At 45.7% G+C, this 18,581-nt stretch overlaps 1 pseudogene; it reads left to right on the top strand.

The window, feature by feature from the left end:
- The first annotated feature begins 255 nt into the window (after positions 1–255).
- Positions 256–18,581, top strand: part of LOC111969090 (A disintegrin and metalloproteinase with thrombospondin motifs 18-like) — a 51,735-nt pseudogene continuing 33,409 nt past the window's right edge.

The following is an 18,581-nucleotide window of genomic DNA, read 5'->3' as shown; positions in this document are numbered from 1 at the left end:
ATTTGATTCAACGTGAAATTGAATTACGTGGAAACAACGTTGATTTACACCGCTTTTGCCCAGTGGGTTGTGTGGGGAGCACGAATTTGTTCAACTCAACACTGAGCCAAAGAGAGTTAAGAGRTTTCCTACACAACAGTAGGCTACTCATCTCAGAGAAGATGATGCTCTTTGCTGATTGGCCCATCTCCGTTTCCACCCGCTGGTGCTACTTACAGGAGCTGGAGCTGACTGTCACTGTTCACTGTAGAGAGCACAGTCAGCACTCCGGCGATTTGCTACCTGTTTCAGAAAGACGCACGAGTGCGCTTTACCTCTCCAGGCACAGCCAAATGGACCCGGCGGACTWGACGTGKTRARATGTAAAAGGCACCTAAAGAAATRAGCAATGTCTTACAGTTGCATTATSCGCTGCCYCAGGTTATTACTTCTGTGTTTTTTGAGGAGGTAACAGAGGAGGATATTGCATGCCAACATGGATTGCCTTTTTCTTTTGATATGGACTTTGCCTATCCCACTTGTCAGCTGCACATCAGTGAAGATTTTATCCACTCTGTGGTTCTGGAACACATTGAAGGCAGGTGACAACTGTTTAATCAGATATACTTTTAAATTGCAGTAGGCTGCCTGTTACAGTACACTGTTGCGCATGTTGTGCCATTAACTTGTTCCTACCTGTCGTTTTGCAGACGCTGCATATCTACTGCTCACATTCCATTTACTCTGTTTCGTCCACTTTTGCCAGTGACACCAGTGGACTGAATCACGGTTCGTATTTTGCACGGGCCGGTTGTTTACTTCTCTCCATAACTGATAAGAAAATGTTTACTAACAGCATTGTAGTCTGCAACAGCCTGTAACTTTTACAATCCTTTAGAATGAAACAATAACATAGCTACTGTTCAGAAATAATAAAACGCATTACTTGTATTTGGTGTGTCATGTTTATCGATGAGTCGCCAGTTAAAGCGCTCATGGTGTCTTGCGCGCATACTGCCTCTCATCTTCTTGGCTGGTTAACTTTAGCCACGCGCGTTATGCCGGTGAAGGAATTCCCTGCAGAAGCGGCAGTTTCCTCCTTGAGCAGCCGGATACAGGGCGAGTCTAGTTTAGATGATTTACATTCTTTGATTTACCAGTGAGAGTGGATGTGACTGTAAAAAACGATCTGGATTTGTTTCTGGGCGTTCCTATTAGGCCTACGTGGCGTCTGATACTGTTCCTAAATAATGGGTGTCTTCGTGTTCTTATTGAATAAATGTTTATTATATTGATATTGGCTATGATAGTGGAATAAAGTTTATGACTTTTGGATCTGAAACATGATTTGATGATGTCTAATACTCCCCTCATAAATCAGTTAAATATTATGACACTGTTTGACCAATTATACTGTGATCAGTATAATTAGACTAGAGGGAATTGAGATTTGTGCAAATGCTTTGTGCAAATAAGATGAACCCATTGGATGTGGGTTTGGTAAGTGACCGTCTCTGTCGTTCTCCTCCAGATTACGTGTTTGTGACGCCAATTGAGGTGGATGCTCAGGGTGGGTATGTGTCTCACGATATGCTGCGGCGAGGCCGGCATAAGAGGTCCCTGCCGTCCATGGGGGGCCCTGTACACTACAGACTATCTGCCTTCGGGTGGGACATGCACCTGGACTTACAGCCTTCCATGGTAGTGGCAGAGGGCTTCACAGTACAGGTACTGGGGACAGAGGGCATCACCACATTGGCGCAGGAGCCAGCCCATCAGGACTGCTTGTATCAGGGATTTATACACAACCTCACAGCTTCCTCTGCAGCCATATCTACATGTTCTGGCTTGGTAAGTGTCCCCTTGAGTCGTTACACTTTATCCTGTGTTAGGAAACATACACTTGTTTTATTCTTGTGATTTGTCATGGATTACATCTTGTGTCAAACCACCTTTATAATATGCAATGTAAGCAATGAAAGAGAAAAAGAGTGTGTTTGTGAGGGGTGGGGGGTGGGGTGGAGAAGAGATCGTTCTGTTTTTTAAATTGCTGGCCTTAGTGCCTCTCTCACTATTTCCTCCCTCAGGTTGGACACGCAGATCACATGTCCCACCCCGGACACTAGGCCTCCATAAAACATGCCTTTATTTTTGCCAATACCCTCTACCTCCTCTGCTGCCTGCTATTTTGTCCCTTGTTTGCCCTGCTTCCCATTTCCCTTGTTCAGTGCAATTAAACCCAGGGTGAAGTTTCAGCCGCTTGGCTGGCAGTGCTAGTCTTTGTATTGTCCCTTTCGTTAGTAGTAGCTTCTCCACAATAAAACAGCAGTGACCCATTCTTTTAAAACTGTGCAAGGACACAATGTAATTTGGGAGCAGTTGCATTTGAATAGACTGGAAGGACTCTTTGATCTGTTTTCCCCACCCCATTTTCTTTTTTCCCCCCAAGGATGACCTGATGGCCATCAGAAATTCACTTAGTCCACCGTTTCTTAAAATGTGCTTCTACTTTTAGATTTCAGACGGAAAGGAGGGAGAGCCACATTAAAATACCTACTTTTACACTAGTACATTAAAACTGAAAAAAGGGGAAGATCGAAAAAAATGCACCGGAAAGATTTGTCTGTTACACTGAAAGAGTGCATAGCCTGGAGGAGTTTAACCCCACATGTCATCTCCCTTTCACGAGGAGCTTTGGATTAAGTACAAATGAGGACCCATTCATCCCCCGTTGATCCTCAGCAGCTTCTTTTGCCTGGAAACAGAGGATAACTGGCAGCCTGGTTGGGTGAGAGCTTGATTTTTTTTGTGCAAGAAGAAGAATGTTGATTCTGAGTTTGGAGTGGCGCTCCTAGGGAGGATGGTTGCTCTCTCTATGGGCCTATGGAGGCCCTCTCTGTGGTAGTGTACAGTAGGTCCCCACTGCTGGCATACAGACAGACAGGCTCACGGTCAGTCAGTCTGCCCACGCTGGTTCTCTTAACTACTGTTTGACAGCATCATGCCCCTAGCAGATGGAGGGGGACTCTGTTTTTAAATCAAGAACAGGCAGACTCTGTATTAAGACCGGGGATAGGGGATTTGCTTAGTAAATCCTGAATAATTTAACATGGTGTTTTTAATTGCATTCCTCATGAGAAGGACATGTACTTCCTTTGTGTGTCAATAGTATTTTCTCTTTTTTTCTTTTCTGCTGACCTCAAATGACTTAAAGACACCAGTTTTTTTTAAACTAGTACAGCTATTGCTGGTTGCACACAGGAGTTCTCTGCCTGCATTCTCTGGTACCAGAGATCACYGTGGGTGACCTCAGTCACTCTCTCTTTCAGGGTCGTGCTGGTCTCAGTTCCTCTGTAGTGCAAGTTCAAAGCTGCTGTCCTATTCCTCTGTGAATGCAGGGAGAGATAAATTAGAGCTCTGGTGTCCTCCTCAGGCCACCGCTCCGTACACTGGGTGACAGAGCCAGCCCTTCCTCATAAGGAACAGTCCCCAAGAGCTGAACTGAACTCGACAAGAACTCTTCCAGCCCACGACCAGTAGGCTTGGATGCACTCTCTGAGACCTTCCTTAATATGTCATTTATTATCTTATTGGACGGCGGGAGCATTGGTGTGTGGACCAGCTATATTGTTTGGCTGTTGAGCCATTAGATTGCCCCTTCYGCGGATTCCGTCTCTCTGGCTAAGCGTGTCCGACCATGACAAACTCGACCATGACCTTTCCCAAGCCCCCTCTTCCACGTTAGGATGCGTGTCTCTCTAGTCTATACAGCTACAGCCACACCTTTTAAAGTTGAAGTGTTAGCTGAGAAAACGACGAAACGCGTTTCTAATAAGACTTCAAGTTCGTCTTGGGCGCATGTTTTATGTGGTTGAAATAGTCTGCTTGCATAACAGCGTCAAAGATAACACATTACACGCACATTCACGTTTWCTCAAGAGATGCTGAAAGAAAGAAATCCGATTTCACCACTCCTGTTGCCGAGACAAAATGAACATTTGTTGTATAATTTTACAGCAAGAAATGCGTAATTCTGCAAGAGTTAATATTATATTACTCTACATGTGAGAGGTTATAGGCCTACAGTCAGTGTCCATATTTCAGGTAATATTCCATTTAACCCATATGATCTTAAATTAGGAATATTCTGTTTATTTACAGATACAGGGATACTCYTGAGCGGGTGCATGTAAACAGCTTATCCCGAGTAAGACCAAAACCGGGATATGAGCCACCATCCGGAATYCTGTGCTCATGTAAATGTGGTCACTGTGTGACATCTCTCCTTTCAGTGTTTCCTATTGAAGCAGGTCACTTTCTCTTCGGTAACCACATATGTTCTGAGAACACGGTTTTGTTGTTCTTTGTTTTAGAAATTAGCCTGAGAGGTCTAGGTGTATTATTTTCCCACAACCCCTGTGGAGTTGTAGACCTGTTCTAATTAGGGGGGTAATTGAGTCTGTTTGGATGTGTACTAGGGGTCTTTTTAATGACCCCCAGGTACCAGGGGATGAGTGTGAAAACAAACCTCCCCCTTTTCCCTTTCTTTCTCTCATTCCCCAGCTTGTTGCTCTCAGACACCTCAAAGCAAGTTGTTTATTTTGCTTAGTGCCTTATTGTTGTCGTTGACACCCTAGCGTGTGGAGTACCACTCAGGGACAGTTGTGATATCCATTATAACAATGAACTGAGGAACGGAAACATATCAGCAGACATGCACATTTGTCTGTCTCGACGAGGTGTAAGTCGCAGGACGTTCCGCTGTGTGAAAAAAAGACAGTCATTCCCTTCCCGTGGTGTGGTATTGGTCATATAACCGGTTTATTGGGATTATTATAGTCCTGCATATATTACAAAACATGAGTCGTAGGTGATGTGGTGGCCATAAATGATTGTCCTGGAGTGAACTTTTCTTTGGAGAGTATCATATTTAAATGTTGTGGACAGGCCTGAAATATACAAGATGGCTGCAGATCAGTTCTTTCTCAGCACCTCATATGACCTACTGTAAACCACAACTCTCTCTGCTCAGTGTCCCATGGGCTCCGTCTCCCCACAATGGGCTCCATATGGATGCAGGACATACAGGGAGTAGGGCTGAGCCTGATACATGATGAGGGATTCTCAGGTAGGGCTTTGGGTATTTGTACTTGTCCATTTTCATAAGAGGACTGGACAAATTGGAACGTCTGTTGGGCCTCTGTAGTTACAATGGCTCCCTCGTCCCTCTCATAACTCATAGGCTGTTATGCCACATACGACGTGAGCCGGTCGTGTTGTGAGCGCTGCAGAGGGCGATTCCCTGGTGGTCTCTGTGGTGACAGTGATGTAGTGCCCACCGCTAGATGCCAGTAGGAGAGGGAGCCAGGGCCTCGCCATTCTGCTCTTGTCACAGGCATTGTGCTCGGGTTTTGTCATGCAAGACGAATGAGGAGCGTTGAAGTGGTCGTCACTTCACAAAGCAGAATCCATACATATTCCTCGACCCGTCTGTGTCAGCACAGTAGATGCAGTACAGCTTTTGTTAGACAATATGTTATTTTCCAACAACGGTTCTGGCTTGTTGTGAGATGAGGATAGTGTTTTGACCGGTGTGGCTGCTTTAGGGAACATTTGTGCACAAACATGGTTGCAGAACAAATCAAATCAATGTTTATTGGTTGCGTACACAGATTTTGCAGCTGTTATCACAGGTGCAGCTAAATGCTGGTGTTTCTAGCTCCAACAGTGCAATACGATGCAATACAAGATAATACACACATAATCCAAAAAGTAAAAATAAAGAAATTAAGAAATGTCATAACGAATCTAAATAACAACCCAAATAGCACTGTAACAGTAATCCAAGTGCAATCTCTACGTATCTACACTGGATGAATTTACACAAGATATTCTAGGAATTACATGTACAGTTGTAGATATACTAGAGTGAGCTATGTCAAGAATCCAGWATATAAAAAAATATGCGGTGTGTATAAACAGTGTAAATAAAATGAAATGTACAGTTTTAAAAATATTAGAATGAGAGAATAAATTATTGAAATACACAGTACAAAACCCAATAGCAAAATGGACAGAATTGCAGGAAATTAGCTTCCGGACCTGAGTCCAGAAACTAAATAATATATATGTATGTGAATGGTGTGTATTGACAGTATATGAATAGAAAAGGTGTGTATAGCAGTCAATTTWAAAAAAMTATACTTTTTTAACCTTTATTTTATCAGGGAGTTATACTGAGACCACGGCCTCTTTTACAGAAATTACAGAAAATACAAAATGCAAGCAGAAAGAAAATGCACATTCATCCATAATAAGGTCCCCAATCAGCTTCCCAACTTGGCCACCTGCAGAGTCGTCATCCACTGTCAGAGGAAGTTGCTTGGTCCCAACTGGTCTGACAGGAAAATGAGTTGAACCTTGCCCATTCGATTCAGCTGATAAGGGGGCTGTATAACATCATTAGCCTTGGTGTTTCCAGGCCCACCTCTGCTTTATTTGGAGAACAAGGGCTGCTCAGTGGGTGTCTATGCTCTTTAAAGGCAATTAGTGACGCCACACACTCTGTGGAATGCTCTATGCTAACGCTGAGGCAAACTCAAATCATTATGGGCCAGGTCGAATGATAGACATGGAGACATAGACCGCTCACACAGAAGTGGGCTGTATTTTGGACTGATAATGGCCTGTATCCTTTTACCATAGCTGACAGAAGCTGAGTGATGTGGATGCTCTGGTCTGCTTTCGCCGACACTGTGGTCACATGTAACGCTGAGCTGGAGTGCAGATATGTTTTAGAGCTTTATAATCACTGGCTTTGGGTTTCTCACACATCTCTCCCAGTCTTTAACGGCATGTAAGCACTTTAAAATATAATGTCATGGTTGGGAGCCTTAAAAGCAGCTACAGTTTACACAAAGACAAGCTAATTACGTTTCCCCCCGCGYCAGATCCTAAGGAACGAGCTATAAATTGTGTCCCGTACTTACACTGAAAACATGCATGGTCGAAATGTGTAAAGTTACAGTATGTAGTCACAGGCCTCGGAAAACCACATGAAAGCAAACGCAAAGTCATGTCGTAATAGCTTCCATAGGGAAGTCCTCAGACCATCGGTGTATTAGCTAACTCCCAACATGTAGACTGTTGGGTTTGGAAAACTGTCAACTCAGAGTAACCATGTGCATGTTATCCTGTGATCTGAGAATGGTGGTGGTGGGGAGAGTCGTCTGATGTCTGCAGGTCTGAGGAGAAATAGACTGGCGTTTAACAGAGGACATCTCCCTCTAATCTGTGTAACTCTTACAAGTGTACATTTAAGGAGATCACTAGAGGTCTGCCACATCAATATGCCAGCTTTCCCTGAAGTCTGAGGACCTGGTGTCTCTCTACTCCCTGTGAAATTCAATACATATCAAGTACTTTTCAGATGATATATGTTGTCATGAATAACATCCATCTAACAGCATGTTACTATACATAGCAAAACATGTATTACATGTATTGCCAGAAAAAATACAGTACATTGAGGTATTAGTATCTGATATGACTGATATTTTATTGCTACGAGTATGTTTATGTTTTCTTTGCATGTTGTCCCTTCAGTGTTGTACTTTTACATTTCATCTTACAGTTCTACTAGTCTTCGCAGGACTCTCACATACATTTCAGGCAGAACAAGAAAGGAGARGCACCACATCTCGACAGATGGAATCAATTTCCTCCCATTATCAAGCATACTGCTAACTGCTGGAAGATGTTATTAGATATTTTATAGTAAAGTGTGGTATGTTTCTGAGACAAATGGAATACATGTGTGATAATTGAGTGTGAGGTGGTTGGCAGACAATGGGAAGCGCTAGCTAGCTAACAGTGGATTTGCTCCAGGGTGTTTGTTAACYTTTGTTGTGGGTTAAAGGGGGGAGGCACATTACAACAGGAAGTGGCTAGCGAGATTCCAGGCTAATCTGCTAACAGACTGTACACAGATAGAGGTTAGAACCTGGAAGAGGTTCGTTGTCTCCTCCATCTTTGTCTCTTTTACAGTTTCAGTCTGTGTGAGTAATTCTGTCGCTGACAGATTTGTTAATGCCACAAGCTTAGTTCAGGGTAGCTTTACAAAACATATGCAAATGTTAAAAATGGGCTCATCTGGGATGAACTACTACTACTATCACCGCTGCAAAAATGAGCAGAAAATATAATATCTTTATTGATGTAATGCATAGCAGAGATTTATACAAATAGCATCCATATATCCATGCATAGGCCTATATTGCTTGACAGTGTGCTGTGAGTTAGTTGGTGAGATCCCTAAACTCGTCAGTTCAAAGGGCTGGAGCAGGCACTAGACTGACCAGGCTGCCAGATCTTTACAGTGCAGTGGAAAAGTGTAATGAAATGACAYTGAGGGTTGCACTCAAGTCTTGTGGCTATTAAGCCAATGGAATGGTTTCTAAATCCAGTATAGCATTGTGTATCCTCACCATGTTTGTCAGTGTCTCCCTGCTCTCTGTCCTCACACGGTCTACTCCTAGATTATGGCCTGTGTCGGGGGCTAGCTAAGGCTGGTTCATAGGGAGGGGTCCTGGCTGTTCTGGCTGCCCAGCTGTGCTGAAGACGTCCCGTACGGTTATTCTCTCTCTGTCTGAACACAGTGTTTTAAGGCCTGTGGGGCTCTGCCGAAGTCACGTTAGAGAACGAGGAGGAAAATGTGACACAGGAAGGCAAGGCACACAAGGTACCCTGAGGCTAGGCCAAAATAGACGTCACTGCATTTAGTGTAAACCCCCTTTTGATTGAAACCCATCAGTCGGAAAGAGAAATCACTCTGCCTCAACAAAGCACTGGAGCAACACAGAGAACGAGGCTGACAGACATCGACGGACGCCCGAAGCCATTACTGCCCATTACTATCATGGGAGAAACAGAACCAAGTTTGACAAGAGCCCCTGGGTCACACACAGGGCCTTTTGATCCTCATCGGGGGAGGAACGAGCGATACGAGGTGGTTTGGTGGTTCTGTCAGGTCCTGGGGGAAGAGAGATGGATGGGATTATGGTGGACTTGGCCTCCCCAGAGTGCCCCCGTTGTCCCCCTGTCCTGTCCCAGGAGGTGGGAGTCTGGGAGCGGATGCCTGTGCATGGTGGCAGTCTGCCATGGCCCGCCACTGTTTTCACAACAAGAGCTTCTGCATGGCTTCCCCTTTGTGCGCCTATGTTTACTTTGCCACCTGCTAGTCTGGGGAAATGTGGATCAGGAGGGTGAAGGGGGAGGTGGATGTCACACATAAAGAATGGACAGGGGTCATGGGGTGTGAGTGGTTTGGGGGGTGTGGATGACAATGCACAGCTATTTGGGCTGGATTTGGAGAGTAGGAGGTGAGATTAGATGGCATTCCATGGCCAGACAGAATGTGTGAGGMTCAGCYCTCTAGTSAWCGATCTCAGACATGGTCAGAGAGTGGAATGAACTGCTTAACTTGGTCATCAAATGGGAGAAAGGACAGAGGTTTGGGGAAACCAAACAAAAATGAAATGGCTGGATTCACCTTTCTTCACTCAGTTCTTTCTCTGTCTCATGAAATCACATCATCACATAAACGAGTGACTAGGTAATACATAATAATATAGTAGTGCTGACCAAAAGAAAATAGATATTTTTTCCCTAGTCTGCCAATGCTTACAGAGTCCATTTCACCATTATTCCTCTGTAACTCACTGTGGACGAGGCCAGGTGGATACATCCTGCTCCCCAGCGCTGTCTAACGCTCTCTTACCCTGCTGACATGAACATCCACYGTAGTGAACGGATGGTCTGTCAGAGGCCAGGGTGTTTATCAGCCTGTCTGTCTGGTAGCTCTGCCAGGCGGAAATAAACCAAACCCCTGCCTCTTCATTCTACAGCAACATGACACATTTCACGGACTGCGATAAATGCACGCTCAGCTAGCACAGCAGAGCAAACTCTTCCAGAACGTCTTGGATGCGGTCGTTGCTGGCAGATTAATGTTAACTGTGTTCTTGTCTTATATTGCAAACCTTAAACTGGAGTGCTGTTGCAAATTGCTCAACTTTAACTCATTCAAAACTACACTGAACAAAAATATAAACGCAACATGTAAAGTGTTGGTCCCATGTTTCATGAGCTGAAATGAAAGTTCCCAGAAATGTTCATATATGCACAAAAACCTTATTTCTCTCAAATGTTGTGCGCAAATGTGTTAACATCCTTGTCAGTGAGCATTTCTCCTTTGCCAAGATAATCCATACACCTGACAGGTATGGAATATAAAGACGCTGATTATTGAACAGCATGATCATTACACAGGTGCACCTTGTGCTGGGGACAATAAAAGAACACTCTAAAATGTGCAGTTTTGTCACACAACACAATGCCACAGTTGTCGCAAGTTTTGAGGGAGCGTGCATTTGACATGCATTGTGCATTTGACATGCAGGAATGTCTTCCAGAGCTGTTGCCAGGTAATTTAATGTTAATTTCTCTTCCTTAAGCCGCCTCCAACGGCATCTTAGAGAATTTGTCAGTACGTCCAATTGGCCTCACAACCGCAGACCACATGTATGTTGTCGTGTGGACTAGCGGTTTGGTGATGTCAACGTGGGGTTATGATATGGGCAGGCAATAGCTACGGACCTCAAACACAATTGTATTTTATTGATGTCATATTGAATACACAGAGATACCGTGACGAGATCTTGAGGCCCATTGTCGTCCCATTCGTCCGCCACCYTCACCTCGTATTTCAGCATGGTAATGCACGGCCCCATGTTGGATCTGTACACAATTCCTGGAAGCTGAAAATGTCCCTGTTCTTCCTTGGCCTGCATACTCACCAGACATAATCAACAATTGAGCATGTTTGGGATGCTCTGGATCGACATGTATGACAGCGTGTTCCAGTTCCCGCCAATATCCAGCAACTTTGCACAGCCATTGAAGAGGAGTGGGACAACATTCCACAGGCCACAATCAACAGGCTGATCAATATGCAAAAGAGATGTGTCGCACTGCAGGAGGCAAACGGTGGTCACACCAGATACTGACTGGTTTTCTGATCCATCCCTCTAGCTTTTTTTATGGTATCTGTGACCAACAGATGTACTGTATATCTGTATTCCCAGTCATGTGAAATCCATAGATTAGAGCCTAATGATTTTATTTCAATTCACTGATTTCCTTATATGTATCAGATCTCAGGATAAGACAAAGGAAAACAGAAAACAACAATGTAAAAAAAACAAAGGACATCAAGGACAACTTCAAGCGGGGGGGAAAGTTTGCGGGACTCACGAGTTGACAGCCATACCCTCTGCCCGGGACAATACCAGGGAGCCATGGTCCGGTGGCGGTCTGCTTGTCGTCGATACCTGGAGGTGGTCTTGAGAAGAGTCTACCGGGCTCTCTTCCAGGTACGGCAACAGCGGCGGACAAACATCTGGGCCGAGGGTTTGCCGACCTCTTCCTCTTGTTCCAGGAAGAGTGGGGGCTGATAACCCAGGGAACACTTGAAAGGCGAGAGCCCAGTGGCAGAGCAGTGGAGGGTGTTGCGGGTGTATTCAACCCACACGAGTTGCTGGCTACAGGTGATGGGGTTTGGCGGAGACAAGGCAGTGAAGAGTCGTCTCCAGTTCTTGATTGGCTCGCTCTGACTGGCCGTTGGACTGCGGGTGGATACCGGAGGACAGGCTGGCCGACGACCCAATGAGCGTGCAGAACGCTTTCCAGAACCAGGACGAGAACTGAGGGCCCCCACCGGAGACCATGTCCACCGGGAGTCCATGGATACAGAAGACATGCTGAACCATGAGCTGGGTCAATCTCTTCGGCATAGGGTAGCTTGAGGAGAGGAAGGAAGTTMGTGGCTTTGGAAAACCGGTCCACTACTGTCATGATGGTGGTGTTGCCATCAGATGGGGMAAGACCTGTGATGAGGTCCAGGGATATTTGAGACCAGGGACAGTGAAGGGACAGAAAGTGGTTGAAGAAAACCACCCGGAGCTTGCCGAGGAGTCTTGTTCTGCGCACAGACCGTGCAGGCGGCAACGAACGCAGAGACGTCCGGGATCATGGAAGGCCACCAAAAGTGTTGCCACACAAAGGCCAGGGTCCGACGGGAACCGGGGTGGCAGGCAAGCCTGGAGGAGTGGGCCCACTCCAGGACCGAGGAGTGGACAGCGTCAGGCACAAACATCCGGTTATCTGCCCCCCCCCCCCCCCGGGGTTCGGCTGGGAACGCTGTGCCTCACGGACCTGCTTCCTTATTTTCCAGCCGAGTACCGTGGCCAGACACGAGGTGGAAGGATGGTCTCAGGGTCCGAGGGTGTAGCCGCAGGGCTATATAGGCCTGACAGCGTATCCAGCTTGATGTTCTTGGATCCTGGTCAGTAGGAGAGGGAGAGGTTTAACCGGGTGAAAAGCAGGGACCACCCAGCTTGCCTGGAATTGAGACGCATGGCGTTGCGGAGACATTCCAGGTTGTTGTTGTCTGTCCACACAATGAACAGATGTTCCCGCCCCCTCCAACCAGTGTTTCTACCCCTCCAACGCCAGGGATGTAACTTGAGGTCCAGGGCAGAATGCTGGGACAGYACAGCCCCACTCCGACATCCGAAGCATCGGCCTCCACTGCGAACTGACGGGATGGGTCAGGATGAACCAATATGGAAGCAGTGGTGAAGCGGTGCTTGAGTTCCCAGCTGGGGACCATGTGAATGGAACCTTGGGAGAGGTGAGTGCAGACAGGGGGGAAGCCAGTCATACGGTCGATCCCYRAGTCATAGGGTCGGTGTGGAGGAAGTGAAGTGGCCCGGGCCTTACTGAAAACCTCCCGGAGGTCCTGGTGCTCGGGATATGCAGGAATGGCGGAGAAGTCTAGGGCAACTTCCAAGCCCACAGGAAGACATCCCGGGGCAGGCTGCGCTGACTTCAGACAATGGGCGTGGCAGAACGGGCTCCAGCCCATAATGGCACCAGCAGTCCAGTCTATGATGGGATTGTGTCTTTGGAGCCAAGAGAATCCCAATACCACAGGAACCTGAGTAGACTTAATCAGCATAAATTGGATTGCCTCGCTGTGGTTCCCTAGGTTGATGGGAGTGGTATTGTGAGTGACCCGGGCCAATAGAGCGCACSTCCAGCGTTCTAACGTCCATGGGAATGGAGAAGGGCTGAGTGGGTATACCCAGCTCGGCTGCCAGGTTAGTGTCCATAAAACTCWCATCGGCCCCAGAGTTGATGAGTACCCGAAGAGATTTCGACTGGTTCCCCCACAGCAGGATGGCATGGAAAGGGGTGTGAGTAAGGGGAGAGGAAAAGTTACCCGTAGGGCCCACCAGAGTACTCACCCCTTCTTGATGAGCCTGGGTTTTTAATGGGTAGCTACGAAATGTCACGTAGCTCCACAATATAGACAGCTTTGGATGTGGAGTCGGCATAAGCGCTCAGCCGCAGTCAATCTAGCCCTGCCCAGGTGCCTGGACTCCGAAGGAGCCCTCGGTGATTCCAGAGAGAACTCGGGTGACGTCGGGTTCACTCGGACATGTAGACTTCGGGGGTCTCTGGGATTCTTCGGAGGCGAGGTGGGAATCAAAGGCGAACGAGGGCGACAGGGCACAGATTCCCTCTCCCTCCTACTTTCTCGAAGCCTCCCATCGATTTAGGTATAAATACACTGGGGAGAATTTGGAAGATCGGCAACACCTGGAGGGCGGTGAAGACAAGCACAAAGACAGGTGAAACAAATCACAGTGTGACAATACGAACTGGAACAGTAAAATCTTTGAAATTGTTGTATGTTGCATTTATATTTATTTTCAGTATAAATAAAACTGTCAGCCTGTGGTGATGTTTGAAATAATCTTTTACACCTCCATATAGTGTAATGTATAAATAAGGAATCTACAGTTGATGTATTATAAATGTTTTATTAATTGGAAAGGTGTTCTGTATCTATATGTCAAACTTTCAAAGTTTTATCATATTGCTATGGATTTCCAAATGTAGGACTTGGTGCTGAAGCAGTTGCACATGGCCCATAGACAGAAAGCTGACTAGTGAGTAAGTCAAATGCATTTTCAGAGATGTTACAGTAGCTTGGTGCCTTATGTTCTGTTCTTGATTGACCTTTGCCTAATTTATGAAAGGATATTATTACTTTTGAGTTGAACCTAAACCCCTTTCTCCCCTACCTATTGCTCCATGCAATCATCAAACTACACACACACACACACACACACCACACACACACCACCACACACACCACACACACACACAACACAACACACACACACACACACACACCACACACACACACACACACACACACACACACACACACACACACACACACACCACAGGGAACGATCTGCCTCGAAGGATGACAAAGAGACAATATTGGATCTTTTCAATCAGTTGTTGGCTTGCTGACAGGGTTCCATAGAGAGGCTATCTCATACATCGTAGCCCTCCTCTAACATGTAAAGGGAAAGTGAATGCCGCTGTGTTCGGCTCTTTTCGCTAATCAAATTGATTCAGTCCCCTCCAGTGCTAGCTCTGTCAACAGGACCATGCTGATGCTTGAAGAGTAATGGCCTCCCGCCTTAATGTGTTTTTACAGGCAGTCTCCGAGAGGTTGTCTCAACACTTTATTCCTTTCTTTGGAGTGTATTGGAATCCTTTACATGAAGAGCTGGTTTATTAAAGAACAGTTTCTGGCAGAGGTCTGTTCAAAAGGGACTTTTTCACTTTGGGTTGTTGTTTCTGTTGACCTGCAAACATTTTAGACACTACTAGTTAGGAACTTCTCTGACAACCTTTTACCAGTTACACTCTGACTGCACTATCATCTATAAAGCTGTCTTGCATCATGCTACTTTATATATTTTTCACTGTATCTGACAGCTGTATCCATGGCAACTAGCAATACTTAGGTTGTGCACAGGAGTTTTTTAATGGCCGTGTTTGAGAGGTAAACTACACTGTAACTGAAAACTGTAATTTATACAGTATTGTGGGGTATTATCAACTGTAAAATACTCAAACATTTGACTTACTTCAGATTATGGTGCATTGTGGGAAAATGTTGTGGACAAGGAAAGAATTGCTGTATTTAGAATGGTACTGTTCCTAGAATACTAGGGACGATACAAGTATCACAATACTAGTTAGTATCGTGGCAAGGAAACAAAACACGAAGCGGCTTTAACTTCTTTAGGAAAACAGCCCAAATGTTGGAAACAAACATTATGATGTCATTCAGAGTCACTTGTATTTATTTTCCAAGCTATAGCACACAATATTTTACTTACAGCAGGCTTTTAAAGGACCAACAAGTTTGGTCTGCTTCATGTTTTCACTTTTGGTTACCGTAACTTTGTAACGCCAAAAAACCTTTTGGGGTGCATAGAATTGTTGTTAATGGCTCATTAACATATTTTGAGGCGTGCCTTATAGGAGGCTATATTTGTTGCACCAATGAGTGAGAATGCTGTACAAATTTAACTCCCATGTGGTTATAGTACCCCATCAATTTAAAATGTATAGGGGACAGATTGCAGTGGCAGCAAGTGTTTTGCCATGTCCGTTTGGTCTGTTTTGCCCTGTAGTTGCCAGTTTGAAAGCCGTTATTGAGGCCTCTAGAAGGGCAAGTGATATAAAACACCAAATATGCATAAATACATATTTTTTAKAGTAAAATACTGTAAAATACAAACCCCTCCCCTCAATGAATTTCATTTATCCATTCATTCATTCTGATTACGGTAGCATTGACTTTTGTACAGTATAATACAGTCAATTCTGCAGTATTGTACTGTGTGTCATTACACAGTACTTGCTTTGATACCATATTTATATTACAGTAGGTGTACTGTAATATGAAATACATCGTTTTACTTGCCACTGAACTGCCTGTCAGTTACTGTCAAATTCACAGCAACCCCTTTACAGTGTAAAAGTTGGTGCTAGATGGTCTCTGAACCCACTACCCTTCTGGGTTAGGAATCCTGTGTTGAGGAGCAGCTGCCCCAGAATACCTCTGATACCCGGTTCTATCATCCTGACAGACAGTAAGTCACATCCCTGTGGGAGCCTGACCTATGGAAACACCTATGGAGACAGCACCTTGTCCCAGGGTTTCTTGTGTCTGTGTCTGGTTTGAGATGACTCCTCTCTATTTTTATGTCCTTTCAGGCCTTATCTAGGAACTGCTGACAGACCTCTTACTTACACCATTCCTCAACACATGACAATCTACATGACTTATTACTGATCCGACTCTCATCTTCATCCCCCATAATGAATGTTTAATGTTGAAGAATACATCTAATGCACAGGGGTATCTGTGCTCTCCAGTCAGGTCTGATCCGGATGTCTGATGATGAGTACTTCATCGCCCCCTTGCCCCAGCACCTAGCTGCAGAACACAACTACAGCTCCCCGAGTGGACACCACCCACACGTGGTCTACAAACGCTCGGCTGAACACAAAGTCCATGGTGGCCAGGGATCTATCCACAACTCGCAACCTGACAACCCATATCTACAGCACCATCACCAGCATCACCACGACTACCAGCACGGGAAGCTGCAGAGACAACACTTCTGTGGACGCCGCAAGCAATGTATGTAAGGGAACTTCCTTATTATTATGACTGCCTTTGATTGGCTCACGTGAGAAAAACACATTACAGTCACGTGGGACTGTTTGTACAGGACAGTGATAGTAGAGATGGTAGAGCGACATGCATTGTAGTTTTATCACAGAAACAGAACGATAACAGTGCAATAACAAATATAAAATAAAGGTCAAAATGTTCCACTACTGATTGTTTATGATGTAATGTGTATAATGTACTTTGAAAGAAAAAGCGCTCAGATAGTGTAGGGTATAAAGTAGCTGGCCTTTATTGAAATGAATACACGCAAGCAGCTTGAGGAGAATGACTTTGAATATTTCCTGCTCTTTCAACGCTCTGCCGGCCCCGTGCTCTTATCAGGGTAAGGTCCAGGAAAAAGGAGGAGCTGTCATTTGAGATCCTTTTCAAAGCATTTTCCCCCCTGTCTCCTCTTTCTCCTCTCTTCATATCTCTATCCCTCCCTACCTGCCCTCTATCCCTCTACCATATCTCTGCAGACACTCCCAAGCCCCCTGCTGAGGATCGTCTCGTCATGCCTGATGAGTTTGAGCTCCCAGGCAGGGCGAAGCGATCACCCATCACATCGAACAAGGTGGGGGGCCTGAATGTGGAAACGCTGGTGGTGGCAGACAGGAAGATGCTGGAGAAACACGGCAGAGAGAACGTCACCACCTACGTCCTCACTGTTATGAACATGGTGAGCAGGGGAGGGACGCCAGTCAGTCAGTCATCAGTCATGTAACATATCCCGAAGTAGGTTTTATCCTAAAGGAAAACCCTGGCCTAATCCTTGACGAACAATGAATGTCATGATTTATGTATTTATTTCACGCAAAATGTTTAGCAACGATTCATTTGAACCGAAATGTTAATCTCAAACTGCCAACCTGGGTTTGTTTTGTTTCAGGTTTCCAGCCTTTTCAAAGACGGCACCATCGGAACTGATATCAACATTGTGGTGGTCAGCCTGCTTCTTCTAGAGCAAGATCCAGTGAGTCACATCGATCTGAGTGCCTGACAATAAAATCACCAGCCTCCCCAACGTCATGAATTCTCCAGTCTCCCCTTCTGATCTCTTCCTCTCTGTCTCCTCCTCAGCTCGGCCTGTCCATCAACCACCACGCCGACCAGTCTCTCAACAGTTTCTGCCAGTGGCAGTCGGGCCTGATCGGTAAGCGCCACGACCACGCCGTGCTCCTCACCGGCCTGGACATCTGCTCTTGGAAGAACGAGCCATGTGACACCCTGGGTAAGGTCTCACCCCAGGAGGGAGGGGATGGTGGGGGGGTGGGTGGGGGGGGCTGAAGCAGGTCAGCCAGGGCCCCTAAGGTGACTGTTGGAGATTAGAGCCCTTAGTCATGGTGCTGCTGGGGGATTAGACAGCACCAGAGGTCATGGGGTCACTTCCAGGGTGGGCAAGGAGAGATCCGTGTAGTTTACAGATTGGGTCGAATATGTTCTCTCCTCAAAAACAACAGAACATATTATAACAATGTATTATGCAATTAATATTCAGTAAAATTATTTGTTTGAAAGACAGTTTCAAAAGTTTCAAAATCGATAGCTACATAACATACATACTTTGCAGGGTTGTAAAATTTTAAAAAATTGTAGCGAGGGAATTCCCTCTGAACACAGCAATCACCTGGCAGATTAAATACATTTACAGTCCTGATAAATATGGCAACATGGTGTTTGATGGTAAGACCCTTTATAAACTTGCATGGGATTTGAGTTGATCAGATTGCCTGTTTCACGACACATCTGACAGGCTCTTAAAGATGCTTACAAAGGTTACAGCAGTTATTGACAGCGTGTGCAGCCTGTGATGCTATCAGATTGCAGAGCCTGGGTTAATTGCAGCCTGGCATAGGGGAGGTCCAGCAGGCCTGAGGGGAGAGGTCAGTAGGGCTCATTGGGGGCTCCGCACCGCACAGAGGGGAGT

Source organism: Salvelinus sp. IW2-2015, linkage group LG10 (assembly GCF_002910315.2).
Source record: "Salvelinus sp. IW2-2015 linkage group LG10, ASM291031v2, whole genome shotgun sequence".
NCBI classification, from domain to species: domain Eukaryota; kingdom Metazoa; phylum Chordata; class Actinopteri; order Salmoniformes; family Salmonidae; genus Salvelinus; species Salvelinus sp. IW2-2015.
Note: the sequence above shows the minus strand (reverse complement) of the source record. Positions and strands in the feature narration are given on the sequence as shown.